Source organism: Orbicella faveolata, unplaced genomic scaffold, assembly GCF_042242905.1.
Source record: "Orbicella faveolata isolate gen_17 unplaced genomic scaffold, um_ofav_v1 contig_36, whole genome shotgun sequence".
In the NCBI taxonomy this organism is placed as follows: Eukaryota; Metazoa; Cnidaria; class Anthozoa; order Scleractinia; family Merulinidae; genus Orbicella; species Orbicella faveolata.
The window spans coordinates 7,453,729-7,473,246 of NW_028301565.1; the positions used below are offsets into that span (position 1 = coordinate 7,453,729).

The window sequence follows — 19,518 nt, forward strand, 5'->3', positions numbered from 1 at the left end:
GTTTTTATCACCGGTTATCAGAGCAGGTCGTTTGTGTCTTTTCAGTTGATAAACTAATCACAGAGCACTTACCTCACATTCGTATTGTATTTTATTTTACTTTATTATTTTTTTTCACGTGATCAGTTTCAACGAACCCAGATCAGTGCTGAACTAAAGCCGTGACTATTGACGACTATTCGCCACTATCCATGACTGTTCACCACTGCACTATTCGCTAATCGAGTTTTTTTAGACACCCTGCTAAAGGTCAGGAAATGGTCAGGAAAAAGACATTTTCCCTATAAAAAAGGATTTGTTAAAAACTTGTCAGTCATAATGAATGGGCGGAAAGGAGGGCTGCCCCTGAAGGCAGGCTAGAAACCGTTACTATGTCTGTTGTTTATTTGGTTAGAGAAATGTTATTTTTATCAAGGGAAAGTCAGAGAAAAGCATTGTTCTGGACCTCTAGTTTTGTCTCTAACTCAAATCCTTGCATTGTGGGTAACAAATCATGTTTGGAATTCAAGACAGAATTGATGTTAAATACATCTATCAGAATTATTTTTGATATGTTTATATTTTTTGCTTTTACAAAATTTTAGAGTCCCAGTGTTGTCACCGAATAGTCCGAGCACTGCCTTCCGTGCCTGTCATGGTAAACACCTGACACCTTTAGTTTTCAGGGCTTGACTCTGTAAAATGCCACCACAATTGAGAATAAGACACGTTGTGCATTTAAAACGCGGCGATGAATTTCAAGCTCCCGAAGACACATGTTCAGTCTTTCCTTGGGGTTTTAAGTGATATCACAAAGGACTTCAAGAGTCAACTTCTTGAAAACTATTCAACGAATTTCATTTGAAATACCTGTGCTTTTGTAGAAGAAAATAACTGGCGACTGAGTGCGTGCTTTATTCGATATTTTTTTATTGATATCATTGTATGCTCTATTGTTTGACGCACAGAAATCTCAATGAAATATTCTGATGCAGCAAACACTTTTCTAGTGGGTGGAATGAATTTTAATCAAGTATGTAAGGAAGTCTCAAAGGACATCCCGTTCATTTTAGTGTCAGGGAGCGTCGTGTGTTGTGAAGGTGAACCAGTATCTTCGTCGATGTGCTCCCCTTCGCAGATAAGTATACGCTTTCGTTTTTGCATTTCTTGACCTTGTTCGCTTTTCGCCTCGTTTCGCTACGCTTGCCCTTTTCCGCAGTTTAGTGGTTTAGCATAACCAGTTCGTTGAGCAATTTTTTACGTCCACACGTGAAGAAATTGTTGAATACTGGGAGGGTGTGAAACTTTCGGAATAAAGAATTACCAAGTTCGTTTAGACAAGCACATCGGAATAGCAGGTTTGAAAGTTTCTTACTGAATACCACATTTCAGAAATACTAGCTCTCTTGTTCGTCGTATTTGTAACTGTTTAATGTTGTCCACGATGGGTCTGAACTGCAGGTCACATTCCACAAGTCAGAGTACAGAGTCACTGTGCTGCAGATAAATAAACAGCACCAAGATTCAGTCTCCTAGCCCTAATTAGCCCTAGCACTCTGCGTAAATGTTGTTTTAGATCGAGGGGAAACTTTTGGCATAGTTATTCATCAGTAGAGTAAGGATTTCTACTCTTGACCTGTGGAATGTGACCTGTGTTTTAGACCCGGCTTGTTGTCCATTGTTCCGATGCTCTGAGTTGCTAAGGGTATGAAGATCTGACTGAACAGTTTTAAAGTTACGTCAATAATAGTCCCTGAGAATTTAAATTCTTTTCTCATGCAGGAACAGTTTGTTTCCATACAACCGCTGAACTTACTGCTCGTGAATGTTTTAATTGGAGTTTAATTTAGTCGGTTTTACTTTGAGAGCGACTTTGTTGAGATGTTATACAGCCATCCTTGTCCTTCGCCACACGATTGATTTCTGATACATTTTCGGGTAAGTAATATCAAAATATTTAGTTAGAATTTTAGAAATAAAGGCAGATTTGAGTTATAATTGTATTGTGGCTTTTCTTCATTCATCCTCATGTTTTCATAATTGTTCACATTTTCGTGAAATCAGAAATTACTTGACGAATGGAACCAATTTTGAGCAAACTTGCGTTGAATTCTGGCGAGAAAATAATCCTAAGAGAACATTAAGAAATTTGTTAATGCAGGCGATATTGTCCGATGTTATATGGCCGGTTTCTAACTACCAAACTGATTGACCGACTGATAAGACCTCAAACTCAAAGGTGATATATTTTTGACAGTTTCCTCTCTCCTTCTGGCATTAGACGAACAGAGGGGAACCCAAAGGAAATGTAACCATTATGAGCTAGACTACGAATAGTCCCTCTTTCGCTTAGTCCGTCGTGCGGGACGCGAAAGAAAACCGCGAGAAAAAAATGGCCGCGCGAAATCCTGGAGTCGAGGAGAGCGCGAAAGGAGGGACTACCGCCTAAGCCCAAGAGTTTGAATTATATGCGTTGCTCTCACAACGCAAAAATATGATTGGCTTATGTTAGGCGCGTTGACAACGTGTTGTCAGCATTCGAGATACCTGTGACGTCTTGCAGGAATGTTTTGGAACCGGAGCAAATCGAAGCGGTACCAGAGCAAATCGAAGCGTTGGAATCGCGCTTCGCAAGCCGTGATGTTCTTGCCAATCTGCCAACAGGCTTTGGAAAGATTTAAATTCATCCAGTGTTTTGTTTGGCAAAACTTTCTGCCTCCAACCCGACTGCGAACGTGTTAGTGATTTCGCCGCTCAACAGCATCGTCTAAGTCAGCGAATATCAATTTACTGAACTTGGCCTTTCTGCCGCCCATTTGAAAGATTGATCCGGACTCTCACTTGAAACCGGACATTCACCTGAAATTTTCCGCTGCTATCGGCAAACATTTCACCGCAGTTGGATGATCTCCTATGTATAATGTATAATGGATAATGTAAATTCTCGGTTGAAACTCTGTTGAAATTTTCGCAATAACTTTTAGACGCAGCGAAAATCCTTACAAGAGGCCTCATTCGCCGTCTTCTGTTTAAAACTTCTTTGGCAGTTTCGCTGAACGAACACTGAACGAAGATATACTTCTCACGGCATATGTTTTTGCCTGGCTACTTGAAGAGTAGAGTAGAGCAATTTTATTCAGATCTCCCTGGGCTATTGATAACAGGCGATAATAAGAGGACGTCAAGGTGAGAAATCCTACACCGAAAAATCACTCGGCCGTGAAAGGGCAAACCCTTGGGCTTAGGCGGTAGTCCCTCCTTTCGCGCGCTCCTAGCCCCTAGGATATCGTGCGGCCATTTTTTTCTCGCGAATTTCTTTCGCGTCACGCACGACGGACTAAGTGAAAGAGGGACTACTCGTAGTCTATTATGAGCAGCCGTGTTCAGCTTTGAAGCTACGTTCTCTCCTTATCAGTCTCTTCATTTTGCGATCAACTCCAATTTCAGGTAAATTCTAGGTTTTACTTTATCTTTATTTTACAAGTATGATCTGACCTTGTTGCAAAGTCTGATTTTAAAATTCTGACTAAGATGGCTATCACGATAAATTGATTGCTATGGTTCAGTTTGACCCTTGCTGCAATTTTATGATTTTTTTGTTCTAGTGTATTGTAATTTAAATTAAAATGCACCCGAAACCTTTTTGGATTGCAGGTTGTAGTTCTTGGGCTCTAGAGGAACCTGGTAGTTGACTACAGGAAATGACTGATTCCAGATAAGTACATCGTAGTTTTGTCATTTGTTCGTCGTTTTCCTGGTAAACGATTTAATTCAGAGCAAGATTGATCGAAATACAATATACCACCAGAATCCCAGACCTAACACGTTTGTACTCAGTAAATTTTCTGAGCGAAAAGAAAGCCAGTCACTACTATAAAATGCATTTCTCTAGTCTCTTGATTTCAGGCTAGCGAATACAATGTAATATGCCTGAAAATAGCAACATCGTACAACTACAAGACTGTTCTATTGAATAAAGGAGATTTACTTCATTTATTGACATTTGCTCTCTTTTTTCCAAGGTTGAACACAGAGTGCACGTGCATTGAAAGAAAATGCAGCCATTTTGGATTGTAGTGTTTTACCCTCCGCTTCGATGCAAGTAGACGACATCTGAAAGATTTTATAGTCAGATAAGTTCGTTCTCATTTTCTTAACTCTTCTGTCTTATACCATTTACAGTATCAGTCCAAGGAAGAAAATAATTGATTTTCTTTTGTTATGTAGAGCACATCCTGAGGGAAATAACCAAATGAACTGTCTTCATATAGCAAAAAAATAATAAGTTTATACTGCTTTGTGCGTTTAAACGCTGTCTGAATAGTATTTATGCTTTAAATGTCTCTGTGAACCGCTAGCTCTGCATTTTTTTGACCAAATTCCTAAGCCTAACGCAGTTTTTAAAAGTCAGTGTATCAAAGCTTCCTCTTTTCTTTTTCATGCAGGTTTTAAAAAAGATATGCTGAGAGAAAACAAGACCATTTTGTACGACAGTGCGTGGCTCTAATGTTCTTTGGTACAATGTAAGTATTGCAAACATCTTGGTTCAGATAGACCAGATATTATCTTCGCAGTTTTCTATTCATTAACTGAGAAATGTTGTCTTAATGTACCACCAAAGCTCAGCAGTAACGTTCATAAAATATTTTTTGCCGGTGTTAGAAATTTATTTGCACCTTGCCTCACTTGGTTTCTGGAAAATTTATGAAACGAAGGACTGAAAATTCGCCAATGCAAGAAAAACAACTTCGTTAGCTCTTGGACTCAGTGGTTTCAATCAGTAGTTCACTGCTTGCTAATGGCTGGAAACGCTTTTTCTCTACAATAAGTCCAGCACCTCAAATTTTCCTTTTTTTTCGGTTTCAGTCTAAAGTTAATAAAATCTCCTTCCATGTCAATACATTTTAAAGTATCTTGCAGAGAAAATCTTTAACTATTTTAATGTCCTCGGCAGAACCAGGAAGTTTGTTTGAGATTTGCCAGCCAACAAAAATTTAGTGTTTTCTTAAATAATTTTACCGTACAGTATTGATACCTGCTTTAAGAAGTCACTGCAGAATTGTCTGTTATTAAATTTATAAACACGTCTCGAATTTGTTGATGAAAAAAATAGTTCGTTTTAAGTTTAATCTCCCTTTTTGCCAGGTGAACTCGGATATTGAAGAGAAAGTGAGGCCATTTTGGATTGCAGTGTGTAATTCTTAAACGCTGGTGCACTATATATGACATATTGGAAAAATCGTAATTCAGATAAGTTCACCCTTTCCTTATTTTACTTGAATTTGTCGTCGACCACTTTAATAACTGTGTCATTCCAAGTATCCTGTAGAGAAATCTAATCGGGAGTAGTGAAAGATGAAATTTTGATCGTGTGGTGAGTTTGGGACAAAGAATTGAACATCTCCGTCCGTGACGGGATTCGAACCCATAAACTCTTACATACCGGTTGGGCAACGAGGAATTGTTCTGATGTCCGAACGAATTCTTAAAAGTACACGATTGCGAGAGATTTGTTCATCAATTTCAATAAAGTAATGCTTTAGAAAAGCACTGTAAATGTGTATTTAGGGGCAAATATTCGAAATTAACACAACTGGAGATTCGATAATCGTTGAAAAGTAATTTAATTTGTTGTTTTCTGCTCTTTTTATCACCAGGTTGAATGCAAACATCGTTTCAATAGAAAGTGTAGCCATGCTGGATCAAAGTGTGTAAGCTCTCGAAGCCTGGTTCAAGTTGACAGCCAGAAAAACACCTTTTTTCAGGTAAGTCGTTTTCTTCTCTGTTTACCATTGAACGGTTTCAGTCCAAAGAGTGATCAGAGTCTGACCATATAAATGCCTTCCTGACCCTTGTTATAAGCATTTCAGTTGGAGAGAAAATATTGGAATCAGGATATATTGTAACTAGTAAGAAGAATTTTACTTGAAGATTGGAGACTTGTCCAGTGACATAATGGAATCAAAGTTACAGAATAAAACATGCTGGTGTTAATTATTATAACCTTCGTAAGAACATTGTGAAAACAGTAAGTGTTAAGTCATACAATCAATATTAACCAGCTATTTTGTTGATGTTTCCTTTCTTTCTAGGTTTAATGCCCTTTCAAAGAAATGTGTAGTCATTTTGGATAGCAGTGTACTGGCTCTTGGACCCTGGCCTGGAAATATCTTACTTCAGATAAGTCGTTTTCTTGTTTCTCTAGTCGTTTATCATTAACGGATTCAGTCCAAGAGTGATCAAAATATAACATCGTACCTCGTTGCGTTGTCAAGTATGTTACAAAGGCAATGTTACCAAATTCATAAACTAACAACAAAAGAAATGTATGACAATCAATTGGGAAAATTAATATTTTGAGTACGAGACTGAAGTGGAAGGTTGAACATCGCAATTTATTATTTTAAAGGACAACTTGAAACGGCCGAATATTCTCCGCAATGCAAAATTGAAGTGCTTTTTCCTAACATTTTGAATTCAAATTTAACAGAATAAAAACGTGGTGGTGGTACTAGAAATTGTTACAAATTTATTTTGATATAAACATTGTGAAAAACAAAGATTCTAACGTAGCATTTCAGCTTACTCTCGGCTTGGCTTTGCGAACGAAGATTTAAGGAAGTGATCCACTTACGCTGCAGACAGAGAAGCATGTACGACAATTTACGAGAACAATTCCAGTTTAATAGTACAATGATAATTTGCAGTGCGAACAATGCTTTCCTTATACGAGGCCGCAAATGAACTTTAAAGGCGATTCATTTAGAGAAGGAATTACTCAAAATCAAATGTGCTTTAAAATAGTATTGTCAGGCATTCAAGAACGAACAGCAACTTAATTTATAACGACTGATAGAGCTCATGACTTTATCGGCATGACAATTCTAATTGCGCTTTGCCAAACACGATCATTTTTCGGTCATCAATGTTCGAAGCTTGACCAATCTATATAAACATGCACTACTTTTTCGTCTGTGTAACTGATATAAGTACAGTGTTAAACATGGAGGTGAATGAAAAAATATCATCGCCTAGGGCAAATTAGTGTCTTGCTACACCATTTAACATGGAAAATTAACGTTTAGAACAGAGAACAGGTGGATGAAAATATTTACGAGCGTTGTTTGGTTTCGATACGTACTTGCATGTGTCCGGGCACAAGTGGGCTCAAGCCTTTAGAGAAATGTCATGTTTTCGATGTAGCGATGTTTCACTGACATAGATTTCAAAGTGTAGTTTGAGTATTTTCTTTTTCTCAAGAAAACAACGGTTTGCTGCATGTGAATAAAGTTTTTGTGTCAGTATTCAAGCAAACAGCAAACAAATAACATTCCAGCTAGAATAAATATGTGACGCTAGTCTCTCAGGGTAGCTGTAATGATAAACTGAAGTAATGGTCGAAACATTTTGAAACAAACAGCAAAACAAAAAAAAATATAAAAATATATATATATATATATATATATATATACATATATATATATATATACATATATATATATATATACATATATATATATATACATATATATATATATATACATATATATATATATATACATATATATATATATATACATATATATATATATATATATATATATATATATATATATATATATATATATATATATTGGGGCGGCTTTTTAAGCTTAGCCTCCATCCTAGTCTTCAGCACTGCACTGATGAGGCCCAGAAGGCCGAAACAGTACTGTCTGCAGTTAGATATAGCTCGCTGGCATACAAGGCTCTGCTTTCATGTCCAGTTTGAGCACTCTACTGGGATGAGTCGTTACTGTTGCAATTGCGTATGCTCACTAGCTCGCTAGTTTGAGCACTCTGGTAATGGCTTAGATACTACCACATGTGTAGTATTTGGGGCGGCTTTTTAAGCTTAGCCTCCATCCTAGTCTTCAGCACTGCACTGATGAGGCCCAGAAGGCCGAAACAGTACTGTCTGCAGTTATATATATAAATAAATAAATAAATAAAAATGGACCCAGAGAAAAATAGATAAATAAAACAAGTACACAGGTCAAAAGGTATCAAAACTACTGTTTACACTTATGAAATGTAATAGTGAAATGGAAAATAGATAAAATAGAATCGAAAACTTTAGAAAGCTTGGAATTTACATAGTATGTTAATTGCTGCACGCGCAGTCTCCCGCTTCCTTGGAATGTCGTTTTCCGTAAAAAATAAACAATCTTCAATCTAAGCAAGAGCCATAACCGGGGACGGAGACCGTAAGTCTCGGGATCTGCGCGCACCTAATGATATGGGGCACTTTTGCTATTTTTAGAACAAATTGCGCCACCCTGACTCGGACATACATCCGCGCAGATCCACGCACATATCATGGGTTCTCGCGTGGATGTTGTCTAAAGAATAAAGTTTATGTAAGAAATCTCTCTACTCTGGTATCGAGGTAATTTGTGAATTTCTCAAACAGTGCTTAATCATAACCAAAACCTGTTTTTGATAGTTTCTTAGTATTTCTGTTCGTTTGGCAAGTTTTGGAAGGAACGTCTGACGCGTACAAGTAGCTCCAGGGCGTGCACTTTAAAGTCCGAGTCTGTGTTTTCAATTGTAGCTAATTGGCAACAAATCTTGACAAAGATTTCTTTCGTTATCTTTTGTGCTGAGATTCTGCAACAATTTTCACTGACGCCAAAAGGCTACTATCATGTGTGTTTCTTCAACGTAGTGAAATTTTACACAGCTGCGAAAATAAAATAGACAAGGAGTTTTGATAACTCAGCCAACAAAATCGAAATCGTTATTCGAGTTGATTAAAGAAAGCGTCATCGTAACTTTGCTGATTATTCCTGCTGTATTCACATATTTTCAGCTAAGCAGTTTAATATGTTCTCAAACATTTATCAACCTTGAACATATTTAAAAACTAGAGATATTATTGCGGAAGTCCAATTTGTCATGTTTACTGACTGCAGAAAACACGGATCGGCGGGCGCTCTTATTCATCGACAACAGACAATTTATTGAATTTTTACACAAACAAAGCCTAGCCGTGTCTACGGACGTAAACTTATTGGGCCTTGATGAAATATCAAGTGTTACTTACAATTCAGGCGAAATGCAAACTTGCAATTGTTTACTACTTTTCGGTGGCGATGGACTCTAGCGAAATCCCCCAAGCGTGTGGCAAGAGGAGGGAAACTTTGAAGTCCTAAAACGCTGCAATATCCAAATTTTTCCAACTAGTTTTTTTGCTGTGTTACGGAAAAGCTGTTAACCTTCAGCATATGTGAAATTTATAGTGGAGTAATGTGGAACTCTTGTAAAAGAAGCAGCGGAACGCAACTTGGTCTGAGTGATATAAAACGGGACATACCTAAATTCGACACCGCCTTACTTCAGTCGAATTGGAGCAGCTTACGACGAAAATATTTGAGCAAAATTCCAACAGACATAAACGTATTGAGTTGTGGGCCAGAAGCATAAAACATGTCTGGAATTTCGGATGCCATTTCCCCCGCGCTACAACCGCAAAAATCCTCGCAGCGTGTACGCGCGCTTTCCGCACACGATGGCGCAATTTGTTCTAAAAATAGAAAAATTGTCCCATATCATAGGGACAGCCCCAATACTAGAAATGGCGCGTGCTTACGGCCTCCGTCCCCGATTATGGCTCCTGATCTAAGCTCATTTTAGCAACTCAGTGTAAAAGTTTTACATCGATTCGACATAAGGAAGATTAGTACAAAGTTATTGCATTGGAAAACGTTATTATCAGAAGTTAGAAACTAGTCTCACTTAGTGCAGGAACCGTGATTTTACAAGAAGTATTTGCAAGCAGTATTCCTGAGGAAAGGTTTCAAGACATAATTATCATTAAGGTTTAATTTTTGCTTTGGAACTTTTGAACAAACCTTTTGAATTTTAATCATATTCGTCTATCCTTTTTATCTCTTATATGGAGTTCTTAAAAATGAAACAAATTTTAGAACCTGCAAAGGGTGAAGGTTAACTGAGAGCGTCTCTTTCCATGTTCATCAAATTATAAATGCGGTATAGTAATAAAACATATATGCAGTATGTGGTGATAAATCATCTAGAAATGTTAAGTTTCGTGCAATAACTTGTCAGGTAAAACTGATATCGTGCTTTTAAAAAGGACCTCCATCTTGGATTTCAAAATTTGCAAATATGTCAAAAAGTTTGAAAATACTAAAAAATATGGCGATTCAATTTTTTTTCTTAATTAAGACTTTGTAAAAACCATAAAAATGTCTAAAACATGGACTTGAGCTTAGAAAAGTACACCAAAATTCATAAAACACCTTTGAGTGTGCTTGTTTGCCACAGGAGCGTCAAGAAAAGCAGTGAACTAATTGACACAACAAAACGTTCCCTGATTGTTTTAACAAGGAGTTACCAAGTTTAGTTATTTATATTGATCTGCGTCAGTTTCCAATGTTTTCACTTTATCAAGATACTGGAAAGAGCATTGACCTAAATACTGTTTCGAGACGCATTGGCAATTAATAGTTAAAGTGAGATAAGAAAGTACTTAAACACGATACATTTGAACATGGTTAATAGAGGGAAATGATTATGAATCATGGCAAATTTCTTTGTTGTATGTTTTTGTTGGCTGTTTGGGGCGGGGGAGGGAGGTTGACCCTGCCCAAAATCTGGAAAAATACAAAAAGTTGTTATGTGTGCTCATACAGCTAACCAATAGAAACATTGCGATTACGTAATTCATGCACAGTCTAGGAGCATAAAACAAAAAGATGTACAGGGTCAAAGACCTTCCAACATAACTCTTAGCCTGTTTGTTTGCTTTTTTGATGTTTGCTGGGATCCTTAACCATTCCCTCTGTTAACTATGATTTGAACAAATGCAACTGTCTTAAGGATATGCTTGAAATTGTATCGATGACCTATAAGAAACTGGAACCGAGAATCAAACACGTAACCGTGAGGAAATTTAGTCGTGGACATGTTAACAGGTCGTTAATAATTTGCAGCAGGAAATCATTTCACATCATTGCTGATGAAGGTTGTATTTTTACCCCGCATTTGTCAGTCTATTTCTCAGCTGGTCGGTAATAGCAGATCCAGTTTTGATGTTGTTTCCGAAGCAATGTTTGTTTTTCAACTCCTTGGCAGGCAAGTGTACTATGGTTTCTGATAGTTAAAGAAGCCACGCTTTGTTAAGCAGTGAAAACACAAGGTCAATTTGCAAGGACCGACGTAACCTAATAAAAAAAGAAGTACCGGATCCTGTCCCTGTAAAGGATGTAATTGGACTTGATGATGTCGGACTACTGACAAAAACGCTAGGCTGATAAAAAGGTTTGAGAACGACATAATCGGTTCATATATTTCGAAAAGCTTAAAAAAACGTCCAGTACCTTGAAAAGACTGGAGAGGCTTTGTTTTTGATTTTTCGGTTTTACGTTCTTTTATCAATAATATGAATACTTTTGAAGCATGAATCAGTGGTACCCTATTAAAAGTTAAAGGGACACAGTCAGCTGGAGCACATGCGCATTAGATACCATCTGATGTCATAGTTAATTTGCATATCACAGAGACACGATCCATACTGTTTTTAACCAAATATGATACAAAACATAGGATGAGCAAAAGCCCACTCAAAAACAGGTTTTTCAGTAAACGATTGAAAATCAAGCAAAACACTGCGAAGATTGAAGCGGATTTCTAGATGTACTCGACGAGTATCTTTGATTTCAGGTTGAGGTGAACTTTTTCAAAGTGAGAAAACTAGTGTCCAGGTCAGCACGGTCCCAAAGCCGACTGTGTCCCTTTAAGGATACCAAAAACATAAAAAACTATCTTTGACAAGAGGTGCTGTTTTCTGTAAGCGATAATCCAACCAAGTATTAACACAGCGGAGCAGGGCTTAAGTTTTGTATCACTCGACTTCAGTTTGCAGAGAAATATTGAGCCACGGTCCATCCAAGGATGCGAATAAGACAAGTGGAAATGAATATGTCAGTTTCTTTCTTAAGATTTGTTAAGTACAGTTCAGAAAACCTGAAAAAAGACATTAAATGCAAGTCATTTCTTCCCTACTGGTTCAGATCGAGGCAAAGCGTGTTGTTGATCATAAGTAAGGAAAAAAGGTCGTGTCAACATGCCAGCAGAAGTAAATAGTTGCTGCAAAGTTAAAGTTTTAACTTTGAAAATGAAATTTACAATTTTAACTTTAAAATTTCTAGGTCCAAAAATGTTTTCTAACAAAAGAATTCACAAAGTCAATCAGTCTTCATAATGATTTCATGAAAACGTTTTATTGTGATCACTCTTGATCATTATGTAAGAATTAATAACCAACAGTTATTGTGCTTGACAACGGTACAGTAATCTGTTTATCATTAGTACAAATCTAACGGATTATACTAATGCAATACTGCATTTTGATTGGCTAAGGTATATCTTGTACGATCATCCATTACTATTCAGTGGTTGAAGATAGTCTGCAAAATAGGGACATTTTTTCTCGTCTCGCCGAAGTTTCGGAAGAGGATTTAGAAATATTGAATGGATAATCAAATTCTCCAGAAGGCTCAGTGAAACAAGGCCATTTGCTGTCACAGCACTCGAAATTTTGGAAAAAAACTGATAATCGCTCGGACAAAGCTGAAAGATGGACTCAAAACACAGTTCATTCTGCGCTCGATAACACTATGGTGACGTTTTAAAGTGTAGAGATTTAATTGGCAATCATGTAGTAAGAGTTCTATATTTAAACGACTAGTTTATTTTGCTTAGTATTTGTTTATTTTTTTCTGAAGCCAAAAGCCAACGTTACCTTGTGAACATTTCATTATGTATGTAAGCACCGTAAGTTTTATTTGGAAAGAAAATATAGAACGAGTAGGAGGGTATCGCAGCAGCACCCTCACTCCCACAGTTCAGCCCATAATAATACATGTTGATTCTGCGTGACACATTCTGATGAACTGTTAATATTTGATTCGATCAACAGGTAGCCTGAGGAGTAGTAAAGAAAGCGAACAATGATACACCACAGCGAACAACTGGCTAAAAGACAAATGCAGAAACACTTTCAAATAAATTCTCTTTGAACTTGGAAATAAACTTTAAGAAAAACACCTGTACTCCGTTTATCGTAAATCTGTCGATCCTCATAGTAAGTTACGATGGAATAGTTGATTAACAAATGAAGCAGACGTGAATATATATAATATCAAGTCTGTATGAGGGAAGAATAAAAAGATAGAGATTTTCGCAAATAACGAAAGTAAACTTAGCTGATGTAAGGAAGGTGCAAAGAGCAAATTAAAGACTAGAATCCAATAAGCTCTTACACCTTCCTGTGATAAAATATTATTTAGAAAATAGCTGTAGAAAAAAATATGCCGCAGAACCAGAAAGGTGAGTGCGGTTAAACCTGTGTCGTTGTCCTTTGCATTTAAATTCATTTTAATCCAATGAACATTGCTCATTCCCAAAGAAGAGGGCAATGCCAGAAAAAAATCGTCAGATAATAAAAAAATCGGGAGATACCCCTACACGAGCCATTGTGCACAGTAGTTTATCTTCGGCCAAAAATTCCCCACCATCTTACAGGGGAAGATTGTTCGAAGAGTCTTAATTCCTGTCCCCCAAAACCCCCACTCCCCTGAATGAAACAATCGCGAAGGAGGATTAAATCTCGTCCATAATCCTTTACTTTCCTGGAGAGAATATTTGGAGAGGAAGTTTAACTCTCGTCCATAATCCTCCACTCGCCCTTTAAAGTTCAAAAAGGGGTTGTAATATGAGGTAGACTTCCTCCCAAAGTACTTTTCTCTGAGAGGGTTAAAGGTTAAGAAGTAGCGGTAAGACTAAACTACACTGTGTCGACACTATGGGCATAAATAAGCAATCTAGTCTTTCAGCCGTTTCCCAAACCTTGACCATCTTAAAGAAAATTACTTTGGGAGGAAGTTTTACTGAAAATGTAACCACTTTTGACTTTAAAAGGAAAGATTAAGAGATTATGGTTAAGACATATACTTCCCTCCAAATCTCCTTCCTAAAAAAGTAAAGGATTATAAAAGAAATTTATTCCTCACGCGTGATTGTTTCATTCAGTGGAGTGGAGGTTTGAGGAACAGAAATAAATGCTCTTCTAACAATATTCCCCGGTAAGATTTTGGGGAATTTTGGACAAAAGATAAACCACTGTGCCCGAAATATCGTGTAGGGGTATCTCTCACTGACGATTTTCTTGAGGCATTGCGCTCCGCTTAAGGAATACAAAATGCATCTTGGATTCAACTAAATTTAAATGCAAAGTAATTCTCCTTCCAAGCAAAGTAAAGGAAGATAATAAAAGCATTTCCACCTTGTTTATTACGATTTCTCGAGTCATTACCTAAATTGAATATATGAATAAATTAACCATGGAAAGAGTCATCTTGCTCCCTGCTACCTCCTCTGGGGAGGAGCAAGGAGGGAAAAAGAGTCATCTTGCTCCCTGCTACCTCCTCTGGGGAGGAGCAAGGAGGGAAAAAGAGTCATCTTGCTCCCTGCTACCTCCTCTGGGGAGGAGCAAGGAGGGAAAAAGAGTCATCTTGCTCCCTGCTACCTCCTCTGGGGAGGAGCAAGGAGGGAAAAAGAGTCATCTTGCTCCCTGCTACCTCCTCTGGGGAGGAGCAAGGAGGGAAAAAGAGTCATCTTGCTCCCTGCTACCTCCTCTGGGGAGGAGCAAGGAGGGAAAAAGAGTCATCTTGCTCCCTGCTACCTCCTCTGGGGAGGAGCAAGGAGGGAAAAAGAGTCATCTTGCTCCCTGCTACCTCCTCTGGGGAGGAGCAAGGAGGGAAAAAGAGTCATCTTGCTCCCTGCTACCTCCTCTGGGGAGGAGCAAGGAGGGAAAAAGAGTCATCTTGCTCCCTGCTACCTCCTCTGGGGAGGAGCAAGGAGGGAAAAAGAGTCATCTTGCTCCCTGCTACCTCCTCTGGGGAGGAGCAAGGAGGGAAAAAGAGTCATCTTGCTCCCTGCTACCTCCTCTGGGGAGGAGCAAGGAGGGAAAAAGAGTCATCTTGCTCCCTGCTACCTCCTCTGGGGAGGAGCAAGGAGGGAAAAAGAGTCATCTTGCTCCCTGCTACCTCCTCTGGGGAGGAGCAAGGAGGGAAAAAGAGTCATCTTGCTCCCTGCTACCTCCTCTGGGGAGGAGCAAGGAGGGAAAAAGAGTCATCTTGCTCCCTGCTACCTCCTCTGGGGAGGAGCAAGGAGGGAAAAAGAGTCATCTTGCTCCCTGCTACCTCCTCTGGGGAGGAGCAAGGAGGGAAAAAGAGTCATCTTGCTCCCTGCTACCTCCTCTGGGGAGGAGCAAGGAGGGAAAAAGAGTCATCTTGCTCCCTGCTACCTCCTCTGGGGAGGAGCAAGGAGGGAAAAAGAGTCATCTTGCTCCCTGCTACCTCCTCTGGGGAGGAGCAAGGAGGGAAAAAGAGTCATCTTGCTCCCTGCTACCTCCTCTGGGGAGGAGCAAGGAGGGAAAAAGAGTCATCTTGCTCCCTGCTACCTCCTCTGGGGAGGAGCAAGGAGGGAAAAAGAGTCATCTTGCTCCCTGCTACCTCCTCTGGGGAGGAGCAAGGAGGGAAAAAGAGTCATCTTGCTCCCTGCTACCTCCTCTGGGGAGGAGCAAGGAGGGAAAAAGAGTCATCTTGCTCCCTGCTACCTCCTCTGGGGAGGAGCAAGGAGGGAAAAAGAGTCATCTTGCTCCCTGCTACCTCCTCTGGGGAGGAGCAAGGAGGGAAAAAGAGTCATCTTGCTCCCTGCTACCTCCTCTGGGGAGGAGCAAGGAGGGAAAAAGAGTCATCTTGCTCCCTGCTACCTCCTCTGGGGAGGAGCAAGGAGGGAAAAAGAGTCATCTTGCTCCCTGCTACCTCCTCTGGGGAGGAGCAAGGAGGGAAAAAGAGTCATCTTGCTCCCTGCTACCTCCTCTGGGGAGGAGCAAGGAGGGAAAAAGAGTCATCTTGCTCCCTGCTACCTCCTCTGGGGAGGAGCAAGGAGGGAAAAAGAGTCATCTTGCTCCCTGCTACCTCCTCTGGGGAGGAGCAAGGAGGGAAAAAGAGTCATCTTGCTCCCTGCTACCTCCTCTGGGGAGGAGCAAGGAGGGAAAAAGAGTCATCTTGCTCCCTGCTACCTCCTCTGGGGAGGAGCAAGGAGGGAAAAAGAGTCATCTTGCTCCCTGCTACCTCCTCTGGGGAGGAGCAAGGAGGGAAAAAGAGTCATCTTGCTCCCTGCTACCTCCTCTGGGGAGGAGCAAGGAGGGAAAAAGAGTCATCTTGCTCCCTGCTACCTCCTCTGGGGAGGAGCAAGGAGGGAAAAAGAGTCATCTTGCTCCCTGCTACCTCCTCTGGGGAGGAGCAAGGAGGGAAAAAGAGTCATCTTGCTCCCTGCTACCTCCTCTGGGGAGGAGCAAGGAGGGAAAAAGAGTCATCTTGCTCCCTGCTACCTCCTCTGGGGAGGAGCAAGGAGGGAAAAAGAGTCATCTTGCTCCCTGCTACCTCCTTACTACGTACCTAGAGGGAGGTCTCCTCTGGGAGACAAACGCACACAACATGTTGGGAGGAGGTATTAGGGAGCAAGATGACTCTTTTCCCTGCTTCCTCCTCCCCAGGGGAGGTAGTAGGGAGCAAGATGACTCCGTTTCCCTACTACCTCCTCTGGGGAGGAGGAAGGAGGGAAAAAGAGTTATCTTGCTCCCTACTACCTCCTCCCAACATGTTGTGTGCATTTGTCTACCCTGTTGCAACATGTTTGTTGTTTTGGTTAAGTATTAGCCATCAGCACGTAATATTATTGAACATGTCTCAAGAGGGTGGCCAAGCGCGTGAAAGATGTTACGCACAAAATGTTATGATATGGTTGATTGACATGTTCCGATCATTGGGGGGGGGGGGGGGGGGGTTAGATCTTTATTTATTAACACACCGTTTAAGTTTTAAAGTAATGGACAAGGACACAAGATTTGGCCGGAAACTTAGTTTGCGGCTCGTTTATATATCTTGTTTTCGTTATTTAATGATCTAATGTTGTAGAAGGTTTCAAGAGCTCTTTTTTGTGAGTCCTTTAATTAGCCCTTACACCTTCTTAACACCAGGAAAGGCTTTGCGAAATTTCACTTAAGTATTATACTTTGATTCACATTGTTTCAGAGAAGAAAATGCTGATGAAAGCTACCTTGCAAGTCTTGTTTATTGATGAAATAGCTTTCAAAAAGTCAGTAATGTTTAACTCTTTTCGAAGACTTGCTGACCTCCTTTTTTAACACTATTTTAAGGTGGTTGAATGTAATATTGATAAGTGTTGCAGTCCATTTTCTTAACGGATCCGTCTAATATCTGTGATCCTGTTGACAAGAATTATTATTGCTCAGTCAGAAGGCAAGTGTAAGTGCTATCTAGACAATTGAAAATACGTGCACTGAGACGTTATATGCTAATTTGCCAACTGTACTGGTTTAACAAGAATGAGCGCAAAAATTTCAAATCTCTATGTCAAGTTTTTTCTTTCTTTAATTTCTTTTCATATACACAAGCTATTCGTATGGTTTGGGTTTGATAGGATGCCATCAATATTTGGGTGCTTCTTTATCACAAAATCCGTTAACCAGGATTCTATTATCATTCTATAGAAAGTCAAGTTAACAACGTGTTCTGCTAAAATGAATAAGAACTGTAGATCTACTTCAGCTACCTTAAAAACAGCTAGGAGAAATTGTATGTTGATTTCTAGTTCTTGAGAATTGAAAAGTTCATTCAGTTCTACCTTGCCGCTATTTTATACGTGACGAACACGTTGCTCTTCCCCTATCAATTTTAAACCCTTTTTATCCGTAAGACACAGCATTTGACTCGACTCATTTACTATTTTATAAAGTGCCCATGAAATGATCTTTCGAGCTAAATCAAGCCATTCTTTAAGTGAGCCTCAAATTACTGTTTATTTGTGTAACTGAAGTGTGAAGAAACATATTTTAAACTCAAAATTGGTAGACGAAAAGCTCTATTTCGTTTTGGAGACTGATGGCAAAATCAGATTTGTAAACTATCTCGCTTGTCAGTTTCCCACTGAACTTGTCGTGTATAGTAAGTCATTTCATACAGAGAACGGGTTTGTTGGGGAATTTGATGCCTTGCCGACACCTCTCTCAAGACCGTAGCTAGAAACGCTCCAAACATGTATGGAGTTACCACTTTTTATCGGTACTAACTGGAAAATTTAATATCCGTTCACGACAAACAGAAATATTTTATTACTCTAGGCTATATTCCTTCCAGGAATCTTGAAGGTACTGAATAATTTTAAAATGCCTTAAGCTATCCCGCAGCATTTCTAACAGAGTGTTGCCAAATTATTTCTGGTTACAATAAAATAATGGAAAATCGAAAACTAATCATCATCATGGAATAATATAACATTACTTCTTGTTTACTTTTGCAACAAAGTGGGCAGCACTATTGAACGTTGGAAATGGATAATTATAACTTAACTCACGTGTCTGCGTATTGACCATCTTATTTTTTAATTGTCATCGTACACAAAGAAATTAGAAAAAAATCAGAAATCGAGAGTGAAATTTGCCTTCCATCGCAAAAGTGGTTTTCAAACAGAAGGACAAGGTAAACTCGGAAATGGCCAATTCACTGCTCCAGCAAGACAATGATCCAAAGTTGATGACTTCCTTTTTTCTCATCATCTTGTTGAAATTAATATTATTGTAATTAACTGAAATTAATTGAAATTCTCATCATCTGGTGAAAGGAGAAATGAGCTGTTGATCACTATTTCTTAGAAATAATAGAGTTCATTTCTATAATCGACATAACACGTTTCAGTGATGAACGACTTTTTAACTTGAATTTGTTATCGCTTTCTAGGAACAATACGTGAAAACTGGAGCGGAGCGTATGCTGGAAAATCACATCTTCGTTTGCACCGAAATGGCAAAGATATCTTTCTCTTGAATTTATAAACAATCCACCTCTGAATTACAGTTCAGCAAGTTTCTCACTTTTTCTTCTACAAATCACTGGTTAAGAACTTCACAACCTTAACTTTTTTGTACAGGACGCTTAAAACAAAAGTACTGTTTTTCCTTATCATTTTTTATGTGACTGTACCATGTAAGGAATTAAATTCGCACTCCTGGTATTACTTTGGAATTTTTTTCCTATTTTGTCGTTGAACATCTTAGTTGTCACTGATTTAGTTTTTTAAAAAAACATGCTAAGTCGAGCTGCCACAAATTGCAGCCGCTTCATTTAATGCTCTTTAATGCGACTGTATCGAGATGAAATCTACACAATATGCCACAGGAACAGTTCTTACAACCTGTCTGTGGGTAATTTATAAAGCCAGAATTCCTAAATCAAACATAATGGTTATTCTGGGGGCATCGATTTCCCTTCTTGAATATGTACTGCAATTTTGGTGTCAAGATTGAACTTAAACAAAGTTTTCAAACACGTAAATCCAATTCTTTTCTCTGACCTTTTCCAATAAGAACGCCGCAAAGAGATGATA

General features: G+C 39.0%; 1 long non-coding RNA gene across 1 annotated transcript; it reads left to right on the forward strand.

The window, feature by feature from the left end:
• Nucleotides 1-5,582: 5,582 nt before the first annotated feature.
• LOC149102139 (uncharacterized) lies at nucleotides 5,583-7,396 on the forward strand. The gene is made up of 2 exons (XR_016202591.1): nucleotides 5,583-5,744; nucleotides 6,072-7,396. It is a non-coding gene; the product is annotated as an uncharacterized LOC149102139 (long non-coding RNA).
• The last annotated feature ends 12,122 nt before the right edge of the window (nucleotides 7,397-19,518 follow it).